Source organism: Diceros bicornis, chromosome 5 (genome assembly GCF_020826845.1).
Source record: "Diceros bicornis minor isolate mBicDic1 chromosome 5, mDicBic1.mat.cur, whole genome shotgun sequence".
Classification (NCBI taxonomy): Eukaryota; Metazoa; Chordata; class Mammalia; order Perissodactyla; family Rhinocerotidae; genus Diceros; species Diceros bicornis.
The window spans coordinates 2550010-2564024 of NC_080744.1; the positions used below are offsets into that span (position 1 = coordinate 2550010).

General features: G+C 44.3%; 1 long non-coding RNA gene across 1 annotated transcript in view; it reads left to right on the top strand.

Moving 5' to 3' along the window:
* LOC131405630 (uncharacterized) overlaps nt 1–12517 on the top strand; it is a 76557-nt gene extending 64040 nt beyond the window's left edge. The window contains exon 5 of the long non-coding RNA XR_009219981.1: nt 11176–12517. This is a non-coding gene — a long non-coding RNA (uncharacterized LOC131405630). The remainder of the gene's footprint in view (nt 1–11175) is intronic.
* Nucleotides 12518–14015: the final 1498 nt, after the last annotated feature.

A 14015-nucleotide genomic window follows, 5' to 3' on the forward strand; every position in this document is an offset into this window, starting at 1 on the left:
TCTTACTCGATCATCCTGCACCGCAGAGAGTAGGACCCTTCACAGAGCACAGAGCAGGTGCTTGATAGTCATTGTTGAACTGAATTCACATGTAGGGGAAGGGATAGGGTTATCATGAGGCCTATGGGAAGCCAAAATCTGGACATTAGGCCAAATCGAGGGACTTGGGATAGGTTCAAAGGCTAGAAGCCTAAACCATACTGGGGCATCTGCTGAGACGACAACCTCTGGATGTCTGTGGAGCGCAGAGAAGATCAGGCAGGAGTGAGGGTCAGGGCTGAAGCCGGGCACCAGGAAATGGGTAGCAGTGGAGTTCAGTGAAGAAGCCTCAGAAGAGGTCTCAGGATCTGGGATAACTGGTGGGTGGTCCCACCCAGTGGTGCCATCTGTGCCTGTGGAACTCAGGACCATGGATCCCAGGGGCCTCAGCCAGGCTTGAGGAGTGGGTACGGAGACAAAACCTGACTGTGTTTATTATTCCCCAGAATGGGGCGGGGTCCTGCTGACTGTTGCAGCAGAAGCTAGAACCACCATTCTGCCACTCACCTGCTTTGTATGTTCCTCCTTCCTCACTCACTTCCACACTTCACCAAACCTTCTGGTCTAAACAGTTAAAATTCCACTTCCTCTATAACCTCTCTCATGTCCTCCCTTCTGCCCACAATGACAGCTTCTATTTTCTTAAAGCATCCAATGCCTATTCAACTAAGGCCCTCTATTTCTGCCATGAATTGTTAAGTTTTTGAGTGTTTTTTCTATATCTAAATTACTAGCTTCTTGAGATTAGGGATTGTATCTTATATTTTCCTTTGTTCTTTCCTTGAAACAGTGACCTCCACATAGTAAAGGCTCAATAAGCATTTCTTGTTTGGTGTATAAATTAGTCTTTGTTGTAGAAAAACCCTCCAAATTTAGCAGTTTGTAACAACATTTATTAGCTTACACTGCAGTGGATCGACGTGTGGATGAGCTCAGCCAGGCAGGTCTGCTGCAGTCAGTGGAGGGAGTGGCTGCGGCTGGATGCTCTAAGATAGCTTCTCCCATATGTGAGGTAGTTGGCAGGTTGGCAGCTGGGTATAGCTGACTGCAGTTCTCTGCTACATGGCCCCCAGTCCTCCAGCAGGCTAGCTTGGGTTTGTTCACACGGTGGACGCAGGGTTCGGAGCACAGCAAGAAAGAGGGAAAGCCCCAGTGCACAAGTGTTTTAGTCTCTACTGGGTGACATTTGCTCATTTCCTATTTGCCAAAGCAAGTCTCATGGCCAAGCCCAGATCTGAGGAGTGGAGAAGTGGAGTCTGCCTCTCTGTGGGAGTACCTGCACAGTCACGTGGCAAAGGCACGTACTGAGATGGAAAGAATTTGTGGCCATTATTACAGTCAACCCATACCCTGTCTTTTGGTCACCAATTATTCACATTTATCTCAAATGCAAAATATTCCCAACTCAGGACCCCAAAGTCTCATCCTGATTATGGCACCAAGCTTGGTCTGGAGTCCTGTGATCCACATCAGGTCCAGATGAGGCTCCTCGAGTGGGGAGCCTCTTCATCTAAGAGCTTATGAACTAAAAAGACAAGTTATATGGCCCCCTCGTGAGATAGGGCCGGAATAACCACAGCACAAGTGTCTGTTCAAAAGGCAACAAATAGGAATCGTATAGAATTTGCTGTCCATAGCAATCTGAAATCCAGCCGAGCACAGGCTGCCAGGGCATGTTCCCTTTAGGATCAGGGAGTGGTCCTGATTAGGGCTGGGTTCTGCAACCTTGGACTGGCTCCCGAGTCCGTGTCCTTCGTGGATCCTGGCTCCACCCTCTAAAACACCTTCCATTTCCACAAGCAATGGCTGGCGTTTGCAGCTGTGTAACTCGCAGTCTGCTGCTTTCTCTCAGACGGCTGGAGGCCCAGAGGCTTCTCGTGATTTTTAAGTGTCTTAGTCATTTTAGTCTGAGCTGGCCTTACCTTCATCAGGGTCACTTTAATTTAATCTTTGTCCCGAGGCTGTTTCTTACTTTGAGCATCTTTTACTGCCTCGAGAGACTGGAAATGGGAAAGAATGTTATTGTCCAATCCAGCAAGTTCTGGCTCCTGCTTGTAGCCTCTGACCTCTCCTTGAACCTGAACCCATCTCTCTTCCCACACCTTATCCTCATCCTGACCAGCTAAAATAAGTCCGTTGACATTTCAGCATTCAGCCTGGAAATCGTCTTGCAAGGTCTCCAATTGCATGAGGCTTTTTCCTGTCTTCTAATTACCATGGGCGACAGTTTTGCCAGTTGTTTCTCTATCACTAACACGGTGTCATTTTTCCAGCCCGCCATCATAGGCTCTTCCTCTCTCGTCAGCCTCTCCTCACAGTTTGCTTGCCATTTTCCAGAGCTGCCTAAATTTTTTCTGTTGCTTTTCTAGGCTCTGCCTGCTACCTGGTCTCAACACCAAGGCTTCCTACTTCAGATTTTGTTTCATTAACACTCTAATTCTGGAACCAATTTCTCTCTCAGATTTTGTTTTGTAACAAATCACCCCCAAACTTAATGGCTTAAACCAAGAAACGTGGGTTATTTCTCCCAATCTGTGGGTAAGTTGGGTGGTTCTTCTGATTAGGGCGGGCGAGGCGAGGCTGGGCAGCCTAGGATGACCTCTCTCACGTGCCTGGCGTTGCCTAGATGTCTGTGGAGGGATGGAGCTGACTCGGCTAAGTGTCCTCATCATGGGCAGGCTGGCCTGACTTTCTTATGTTGTGGTGGTTGCAGTTTCCTAAAAATAGCACAAAAAGGCGAGCACTTTCTTGGTCTCTGCTTGTGTCATGCTTGCTGTTATCTTATTGGCCAGAGCAAGCCCAATGGCCAAGCCCAGAGTCAGTGCAGGTGGGACAGCCGAAGGGCACAGATGGGGATGGGACTATTGCTGCCATTTTTGCAAACAACCCACTACATTTTGTGTGGCCAGTATTCCTTTTAGGATTTTAATTTTGGTTCAGCATTTGCTGCATTCCACAGAAGGAAGTTCCCAAGAGGTAGCACATGAAGTTTGGTGTTTGTATTTTCTAGTACTGCCAAATCAATGTGGGTATACAATATACACGAACAATAAAGGAAAATTTCTTATCTGTACAGGTGATGAAGTGAACATTACGAGATTAAAAGAATGTTTCCCCAGTTTTTGTAAAGATCTTATTTGTGAGGAATCGCACATATTTTTATATATTCCTTTTCCAAAAAGACTAGTCTTTCAATTCTTTGAAAGCATTGCCAGCGATATTTCGTTAACATGAATACCTTTTCTTATTTTTTGTCTAAGAAGCAAAAAAAGTTCTAAAGATGCTTTCACATTTACTGCTTTGTGGTATTCACCATAAGAGCTCTGACTACTTGATAAACCAAAACAACCTGAGATCTTCCAAGTGTTATATTGACAGTGCCCTGTTGAGAATCTGCAGAGGAGAAACTCAGAGTGGTGACATCTTAAAAACAAAACAAAACAAAACCTGGCAGGGCAAGGTGGTTGAAGAGAAATGGAAAGCAGTAAGCAAGCAGTTTTGCAAAAAAAAAAAATGTAGTCTAGCGAGGAGGAGGTAAATTCAAACTTATTTTGAAAAATCAGCCTTGAGCTATGTGAGGTTAATTTTATGTGTCAAATTGACTGGGCCACGGGGTACCCAGCTATTTGGTTACACATTATTCTGGGTGTGTCTGTGAGGGTGTTTCTGGGTGAGATAACATTTGAATCAGTAAACTGAGTAAAGCAGATTGCCCTCCTTATGTGGGTGGCCTCATCCCGTCAAGTGGAGGCCCAAATAGAACCAGAACGCAGACGCTCTCCTTGGTGAGAGGGAGCTCCTCCTCCCTGACTGCCTAGAGCGGGATGCCAGTTCTCCCTGCCTCTGGCCTCTAACTGAAGCATCGGCAGCTGCTGGGGCTCAAGCCTGCCGGCGTTCAGACTGGAACACACCATCGGCTCTCCTGGGTCTCCAGACTGCTGACTGCAGATCCTGGGTGGTGTCAGCCTCCACAATCACGTGAGCCAATTCCTTATAATAAACTCTTTACACACACACACATACACACCCTATTGGTTCTGTTTCTCTGGAGAACCCTGACTAATACAGGTTAGGTTAATTGGAAAGATGACAAAAAGCATAATTAGAAAAAGATTTCAGTTTATGAGGACGTCTTTTAAGCAGGTGTTAGCAAGTGCTCTGCTAGAGAGGAGGCGTCTGCACCGCCTCTCCCGAGGCTCCTCTTCCAGACTGTAGAGAAGAGGATGAGGATGACCATGCTGGGGCTGCCATTCGGCTCACTATTTTCTAGGCCAGTAAATTACACAGAAGAAAAGAAACTACAGGCTGATTTGAAGACGCTTGGCAGTACCCAAAACCCGCCAGGGAGAAGGCACGTGATCCAGCAGTGGGCACAGGCGACACCCAACAGGATGGATGGCAGGGAGGTGGCTGCAGGGCAGGAGGGTACATTATATTCAGGACCAGCATCTGCATAGATGGGAGTTGGCGTAATGGTGAAAACCTCTAAATATTTTAAACACACTATTAACTACTCTGGAAGCCAGGCTAACTCTTGGGCTTAAAGAAATTAGGAGATGAAGGGAGAGTAGAATTAGGAGTTCCCTTTTAAAGATGCTTTAGGGGTAGATGTTGTCTCAAAAATAGTAGCTTAAATGTTTCAGTGTCACTAATGTACAAATTAGAAAGTGCCTTGAAAAATAGGAAATAATTACAAAGCCCATTAGAGTTTTACAGTGGTTGTGGGAAAAACAGTAGAAATAACCTCTCCAGATTTAATGAGGGAGGGCAATTTAAAGCCAAGTTTTGGTACAGTGAGCATGCATTTATGACAGAGGGACATTTTGTTTAATTATCCTGTTCATGCAGAGTATTTGTGCTTCGTATGTAAGATGAATACTGGTAGACTGTACAGATTATTTCCTTTTATAGGATGTTCAAATAAATGATGAGAATTGTGAAAGAATTTGTAAAATAGAATGGAATTTGGAATTCCAAAAGAAATTTGTTCATATTGTAGGAGATTTGAAAATTAGGGGAAAAATAACTGACAGTCCCAAGACCTCAACTACAATCACTATTATTATTTTGGTGTGTTTTCTTTCTTGCATTAAAATGTAATTTTAAACATACTTTAAATGTAGTCAATGCATATTTTCAACTGGCTTTTGTCATTCAACGTTCTATTATAAACATGCAACAAGGGTTGTAATTATAAAAAGTTTAATATCCTTTTTTCTTTTTGCTTTAATGGGTACCCAACCTTGGTGCCTATCTTCCTGAGACTCACGAGAGTGAGGTTGCTGCGGAATAAAGGACCAGCCCCCCGGCCAGCAGGCCAGACCCTGGCGGTTGTTTCCTCCTTGTCTGGGTCCCCAGTCCTCTTTGCTGCCAGAACCCTGATTTTGTCCAGGTGTTTTCCTGCCTGAGGTGATTCAGGGAAGTGGGACCCAATCTGTGGCTTGAGAGTCAACCTTGGTCTGGCCCATGAGATGTGAGGGTGAGGAGGCTTTCCTCACTCTGCAGAAGACAGCAGAAGAGATGGTCCTTTGACGCCATGTCCAGGGCTGTGCCTGTGGATGGCAGAACCGAGTGATGAAAGGACCCTGCGAAGATATTGAGGAGCAGTTAAATCAATCAACTCTGAAACCTCCAGGCTCCTCTCCTGGTGAAGCACGTTTGAGTTGGGTTTTCTGTATTCAAGGATCAAGGTTCCTAACTGAAAGACCAAGGTCATATTTTGGTTTAATGTTCAAAATAGGGTTATGCAGTAGGTCAAGAACATCACAGGCGAGGCTTGAGAGATTTACTAAATTCTCTAGCTCCCCTCACTCTTTGTCCACCCAGCCTCCCCGCCCCCACCAGCGTGCTGACAACTGAATCTAGAAGATTTGGCTGCAGTGTTCTCCAGTTGTGTAGTGGAGAGTCTCCTGCAAACCCTTACGCTTAACCGGGAATTTGAAGAAAGAAAGTATGTCCTACGGACAGTAAAGGAAAAGCTCACCCTTTCTGGGCTCAGGGGATTGTGAGATTGTGGGATTGTGGGACGGCTGAGGAGAGGAGAGAGGAGGACAGAGGAGAGAGAGGCAGAAAGAGAGAGAGAGACGGAGAGGGAGAGAGTGACAGAGAGATGGAGAGAGAGAGGAAGAGGGAAGAAGAGGGAGGGAGGGAGAAAGGGAAGGGGAGAACAAGCATTCAGATATGAGTTTCCTGAGTCCTTTTTCTGGTTTAAACTCAGAGTAGTGGAGGTCTATTCCTCAGGGTAATCCTGAGCAGAAAGAACGGGACTATTGACTCCTCTCCCCTTGGCCACAGCCAGAGAGAAAAGTAGGGCGAGATGTTCAAGCAAAGGACAGGGAGCTGAGGTTAGTTTTTTGGGAGCAGTTCCTATGCAGCACAGGTGCTAAAACAAGAGACAGTGGGCCTGCCACAGGCCCCCTTAAGGCAGAGGCAGAGATGCAAGATGGGCCAACGGGCTGGGTGGAGACCTGGCTAAGGCTCAGAGTTCAGCAGTGAGCTCCAAGGTGAGGCCAAGTTACCCAGGGAGTCCTAATGCACCCACACGAGAGAGACCAGGCCATATGTTACAACGGTGGCAGATCTCATCTGTGAGTGCAAGCGGGCACTGTAGAGATCAGAGGATGCCAGCCAGCCAGCAGTCAAGGGCCAGCCAAGGCTGGGGGCCTGCTTCTCCTCAGTGCCACCGCATTCCCCATCCATCCTCTTACAAGGAGAAACAGGCTAGCTGAGAGAACCAACAATTTTATCCAAGAAACTGAATAAAATCTGAAGGGATTATTATTATTATTATTATTAAATTATTAGATTGGACAAAACGTCAAACTGGACAGAATTGAAGAAAGTTATTTTTTCCCCATTTAGTCAATGAGTGGGGGCTCAGTAGGATAGCCAAATTAATTATAGACAAAATAAGGATATTGCATTTTCTCCATATTTCAAAACTAAAGTGTGAGTGAAATTATATTTTTTCTGTTCTTCAACATGGTTTTTGTAGCTACAGTTTTTAACAGTGGCACAATAGTCCAATGATGTTGTATTTTATGATTTATTTTAATGACTTCCATGCATTGTACATTGAGGTTAATATACATAATACTATGATAAGCATCGTTGAGCATACAGACTTTTCTGCATTTTGGATTATTTCTTGAATTATATTTCTGCAATGGGTTTGTAATTCCAACAGAATGATCATTCTGTTTTTATGCCAAATTATTCTCCAAAAAGGCAAGTCTAATTGATATGGCTACTAGCATCAGAGTATCAATTACAGTTTCATTTCTTCTCTGGCATTTAATATTGTTAAATATATTTTCTAATATAGTAAGTAGAAAACATTTGTGTTGTTTTAATTGTATTTCTTTAGTAGGTCCATGGAATATATATATTTTTAAATTCATTTTTGGGACCAGCCCCATGGCATAGAGGTTAAGTTCGGCATGCTCCACTTCAGCGGCCTGGGTTTGCAGATTCGGATCCCTGGCGTGGACATACGCCTCTTGTCAGCAATGCTGAGGCGGCGACCCATGTACAAAATAGAGGAAGATGGGCACAGATGTTAGTTCAGGGCTAATCTTCCTCAGCAAATAAGTAAATAAATAAATAAAATTCATTTTCATCTGTAATGATTAATGTTTATAATGTACTGTTTCCTTATATACAATATCAAACATTTCTTACCCTTAGAAAGCCAGAATGAAAATATTTGTTTGCTACGAGGTAAACTAGTCCGGCAGACTCAGTCCTCAGGGCTTTGCGTCTGTTGGAGGACAGGGAGAAGAAGGCAGATGTGGAGAGTTGAGAAGCCCGTGGCACAGCCCCGTTTCGGGAGTGCCCCCTGGGGGTTAGCCCCATCCGTAAGCCTTGGGAAACTGCTCCCCAGTGCTGTCTCGGTGGCCTGGCACCGTGTTCTTGTTTACAAGTTTCCTGGCCACGACCTGTAAGAAGGAAGTTTTATAAAACCAGCAGTGTAACCTCCCACTCTTGAAAATCATCCAGCAGCCAATACTGTCAAGTTCCACGGCTTTGCTCTCTTTTCCTCCGCCTGTTGGCCCCGGATGAGTGTGTCCCAGCAGGCGTGGCTGCTGTCTGACCGACTCTGTGGGGGCGCGGGTTCCTGCTCTTCTCTTCACACCACACCACACCGCCTGTGAGGTTGCTGTGTCATCTTACAGTGTTGCCACCTCCGTTGGAAGTCTGCGTCTGAAGAGACTAGCGAAGAGTTGGAGGGGTGACCGAGCCCTCTCCCTAACCTTGCCGTCCTTCTCAACTTTCCTCAAATAGTGTGATGTGACCTGTCCCTGCTTTTCTCAGCGACCCTCAGTTCACTCTCGTCGGACATTGTCGAGAAAAGTAAAATTGCTGTCATCGCTCGCTGTCCCAGTGGGGGATCCTGCCTCCAGCTGCTCCTGGAGCAGACCTGCTGGGAGGGCATCCATTTCCCCAGGTAGCCAGTCCTGAAGGGTCAAAGTCAGAGGTCAAAGGTTTTTGTCCAATTAAGCTGGGCTACGTGGGTGAATATTAAAGTTCATCTGATTTGTAAAAAAATTCTGGAACAATCTTAAGGAAGAAATTGACAACAGAAAGAAAACAAAGCTATTTTATCCCACCAAACAAAGCTATTTTAATTTGTGTATTCCAGGTCCTTTTTTTTTGTTTTTGCCAACATCTACAAAGCTGAATTGCAATGTACACACAGCATTTGCATTTTTGTTTACACGTCTATACCAACAAGCTTCCAGGTTGTTACAGTGTTACGTAGATGTGGGTGACTTCACAAGACAGAACATGGTGACTGGATGCCCCTTGCCAGTGGTTGGTCCAGAGGTGCTCAGGTGACCCAGCCGTGGCCGATGTCATGTGACAGGGCTCTGCTGGGTGTGCTCCTAGGACAGCTGAGATGCACAGAAAGGACGAGTCCTTCTGCTGGACACTGTTGTGTTGTAAGCGGTACTAATAAATAGCAACCATCTCGTTACCATGAAGCCAATGACAAAGTGAGCAAATGCACCGAGGATGGCAACGATTTATTAAGTGCTGCATGTGCAATATGTGCAGCTGTGAGTAAAACGAATGCACCACAGTCCCTACTCTCCAGACTGTGACAATGGCCTGAGGAAGACAGAGGCCCACATAATTGGATGCAAAGCCAGTGTGATTGACCTGTGCACGTCAATAAAAATCTCCAGTGCTTTACCAGTTAGCAGTGCTGGGTTCAGGCCGTCTCCCCGTGTGATGCGATCAGGTTACAGTCACCACTGGGCTTGCTTCGGTCGTCATTTGAGAATGAGGAGGTTGGACTGTTTGAGCTCTGAGTCTCTCCTAATTATTAAATATAAAATTATACTTTATGTCTCTCCCAGACCAAGTAATAATAATCTGGCATGTGAACAATTGAATGAGTGGCTCCCTTGAGGATGTTTTTTTTTGTTTGTGTTTTGAGAGTGTCAGAAAATTATATAAATGTAGAACAATACAGTGAGACAAAAACGTGAAGTGCTCAGATGTTTGGTAGGCAGGAGAGAGGTGGAAATGAATAGCAGCAGATTAGGTATACTTTACAAATTGATAAAACAAAGAGCAGCCAATTCTGTTTTGGATTGTAAAAACAAAATAGAGAATATGTTCTGGAACAGAAAAATTATGTATCCAGGAATAGATATGAATTGGAGGGTGGTCTGGCAGACAGATTTAGGACCGTGAAGGGCACAGAGCTGACAGATCATCTTCTTCTTTGTGTTGGGTTCCCTCCCGTCGGTTCAGGAGGCCACCGGCGCTGGTTGGATCGTGACTCAGAACTACATGGATTTACTGTCCCTGTGTTTCAGCAACAGATATGGAACTCAGACTCAAATGACAAGTTTACAGGCAAGGCAGGATCTGTAGTTGAATGCGTACCCCAGAATAATGAAATGTCCTTGCTTGGAAACCAGCTATTACTGTGGAGGTTGGGGAAGAAAACTCTCCCTGTCAGCCCTGCCTGGCTGGCTAATCGAGGCCGCTGTGGCCGCCCACACACCAGAGCTTCAGGTCTTCTGATGCATCTGTGGTTGTGGGACGCCCCCCACACTGTCTGACCCTGCTTTGAAAACGTGGTATTCCTCTAATTTCCTGTTGGTAATTTATTAGAAAAAGAAAGTAAACTAATCAAACACTCACCCTAAAAGCAGACCCAGAAGGAAGATAATGTAAACTCCTGTCTGAGGGCAAGTCTTTCACGCGTGGCTCCTCTCAGGTCAGACCCTCCTCTGCCCTGAAGTGTGTTTCTTTGGTGGAAAGTTTGGAAGTTGATAACAACTTTTGGAAGGTTTCCCTTCCGGACTGTTTTGTGATGAACCCTGACTAAGACCCTGTGGCTCTCTGGCAAAGCGGAGGGTACTTCCACCGGCAGAGATGTGACAAGGTTTAAGCCCTTTTAGGCCACACCTTATCGACCTATTAAATTTGAGCTTCTGCCATGATGGGGTTGAGAGCAAGCCCCAGTGCTCACCTGGCCGGGAAACATTAAGATTGAGTGAATTTAAGTCATTGGACGTTGATTAGAGATGAAGAAAATGACAACATCCCGAGTGCCCTGGAGAAAGTATCTCCATGTATTACAAGTGCCACACGTTGTCACACTGCCTGGAGAAAGTCATTCCTTTTTTCATTAAAGACAGAAAATCCAAAGGCCTGAGAAACAAAACAAAACAGTGAAAATAATTACTCATCAGAAAAATCATGTTTCAAGGCCCAAAAAAGCCCTCTAAATTACAGCCACTTTTTTTTGGCACAGTGTTTTTGTTTGGTCCTTGTATTTGCTAAAAAACAAAACAAAACTTATTTTTTTCTAATTATAAAAATAATTCATGCCTGTATAAAACTTGTATTATGCGTATGCGTAATGGAAGAATGAAAATGCTTCACAATCCCACCCTCAGAGAGAATCGCTATTGTCAATTTCCTTCATAACTTATTATTATGTATTTCTTTAACACTGTGTTTTTCAACGTATATTTTTATTTTCTTGTTTTATCTTTTTTTCAACTTTTTTCCATTCAGTGTTCTTTTTAATGGCTGAACTATTTTACAGTAAGTGGCCTGTACATTTTTGTAGCATATATGAAAATGTTGTTTTTGTTGTTGTTTGTTTCTTAGGATAAAATGGATGAAAGAATTTGGAAATAATGAAGGTAAATTCATACGTCTTGGAAGTGTAGTCTACAAGCAACCTCCACGTCCTCACTGCCCTGGTGTTTCAATCTGGTTTCTGCTAGGATTGCTGTCCAAGTCAATAATAACCGTTGGCAAAGCCAATGAAGATTTTCTATCTTCTTCTCACTTTCCCTCCATCTGGTTGTTTGCTCCTTCCTTCTTATAACATTGTCCTCCTTGGCTTCTGTGACACCACTATCCTCTTCTGATTTTCCTCCTTCCTGACTGGCCTCTCTGCTCCAGCTAGCGCCTACTGGACTTCCTCAGGGCTGGATCCTGGACCCTCTTCATGTCTATACTCTCTCCCTCGATGATCCGATCCTTTCCATGACTTTACGTACCATTTCTGTGCTTTTTATCTTTAGTTGGACATTTCTTCTGGGCTCAGGACTCATATGTAGCTCCCTTCTTGATATCTTTCTTCAGATGTCTCACATGCATCTTAAACTTAGCATCAGAACTGAGCTCCACACCTGGCCCTATTCACTCCTCTCCATCCTGGCAAATGGTTCCCCTATCCACCTGGATCACTAGACCAGAAACCTGGTGGTCATCCTTGACTCTGCCCTCTAAAATGTCTTGGATCCATTTACTTTGTCCTTTGCCAACCCCACCCTGGTCCGAGCCTCCACCACCTCTCTCCTGGACTATTGTTATTGCACTAACTCATCCTTATAGTCCGTTCTAGCTATAGTAGTCAGAGTTAAAGCACAAATCAAGTCACTGTGCTGCTAAAAATCCATCAGAAGCTTCTCAGTGTTAACCCAGAATGCAGCCTAACTCCTTATCACAGCACACAGGATGCTGGGCTACCTGGTGCTTGTTTTCATCTTCATCCCGACTCACGGTATCTCTCCCTGCTCGCTCTACTTGGTGGAAAGGAGCCTCGAATGCTCCTTCCATTCAGGGGGGCCTTGCGACCATTCATTTACTTATTCACTCAAGTCATCGATTCACTCAACAAATATTTACTAAGTCTCTCTGAAGAGTGCCAACCACTGTGTTAGGTGTGGTCACACAGGTTATTACGTGTGTGAGCTGGCATTTGTGTCCGCTGAGATGAGTTTGCCTATGAAGATTGTACAGAGGTCTTGTAGCACTCCAAGTTTAAATTCATTTTAAGACAAGAAAGAATTAGTATATTCTCTCATACTTGAATTGCGGTGTTAGAGTCATAACTTTACATTGTGTAAAACACTGCTTTAGCCCAAACTGCAATGTCGGGAGGTAACCTGTTTCCATGCCAGTTTTCTGTGCTTCACATGTCATATATATGTCATGACAGATCATGTTTTTGCTGTTTGCATTTTTAGGAAGTTTGCATTGGAGGAGGTTCGTCTTCTCTTAATCTTCAAGGGCGAGGGCTTCGCAATCACCAACTTAGAGTCATTATCACCCCAGAAAAGCGGGTGGACTGGGCCTCAGGAGCACATCAGACATCACAGGGAAAATGACAATATTTTACACTGTCGAACTTCGGCAGAACAGAAATACAATAATTATGCATTCAAACCTCATCGGCTGCTGAGGTATCATCTAATAACGTCCGACAATTGGCTCCCCAGCAGGTGCACTCCAAATGTAATGATGATCTTGAAGCTTTTCTTTACAGAATCGTTTCTCAAATGTGTACAAACTGCCTTGTGCCAGCATGGAGAGCCCTTTTTGCATCTCAACTCAGACTTCAGAGGAAGATTCATTAATTAGGACTTTTTTAGACAGATTCTCTCGCTGACAGGGAAAACTGCTGATGCGTTACTGAGATGACACTGAAGTTCAAACCTCGTGTGTGAATGTGTGTGTGTGTGTGGTCCCTTTGAAGCCAAATTTTCATTCCCAAGTTTATGAAGTTTCACTTTGTTGTTTTACATCTTGTGTCTCCGACTAGACTGAAAAAATCCTGAGGACAGGACAGCATCATGGTGTATTATTTTTTCCTTCCTTCCTTTCCGTATCTCCCCAACAAACACACCCACAGTTTTTAGCATATAAGAGCACATAATAGATACTCAGTGTCATTTTTCCTGCTAGACTATGACCTTGAGAGAAGTGACTGTCTATCTTGCTCGTCATTATCACCTCAGCGTCCAGTGCTTAGATGTAATAGGTGCTCACTAAATTTTCTGAATAAATAAGTGAATTTTGTTGTTTAGTTGATTGATTCACTCATTATCATCAATACTGTTTCAAAGACACTACCCTCCCTAGAAACCCTGGAGAAACCCCAAAACAGTGGATACTAAATACATAAATGGTTGGTTCTATTTTGAGTGAAGACAGATTTCCAGCTCAGTTGAAGAATTAAATGAAGACGTTGGGGTATGACTCTATGTTCTGGCCCAACGATTGTACAGAGGTTTCCTAGAGAAAGCCAAGAGCATCGTCATATAGGACATGGCTCAGACTGGAAAACTGTTTTTTCCCTGAAGTCCCTTTAGGCTCTAGCCTTGAACCCACCTATGCTGAGACGCTCCCTTATTGTGCCCTTTTGCTTGGCAATGAGCGTGCCACGCTGGCCTCCACATTCCCTCACCACCTAGATTTGGCATAAAACTGTGCATGGTCTTAACTTGGGTGGAACCTACATCAAAGTGAGCTGTCCTATAAGATCCAGACGGGGTTGTCTTCTGACACCATCACTTATGTGTCAAGTTAATACATTTCTGGTTATTTTCCTGACGTAACAGAATTTATAGCAAAAGTTAGCTGAGCTTATATGTCAAACTATTTAAGAAATATATAATATGGTGAACTCAATGAGACTCTGGTACTATAACCATCTC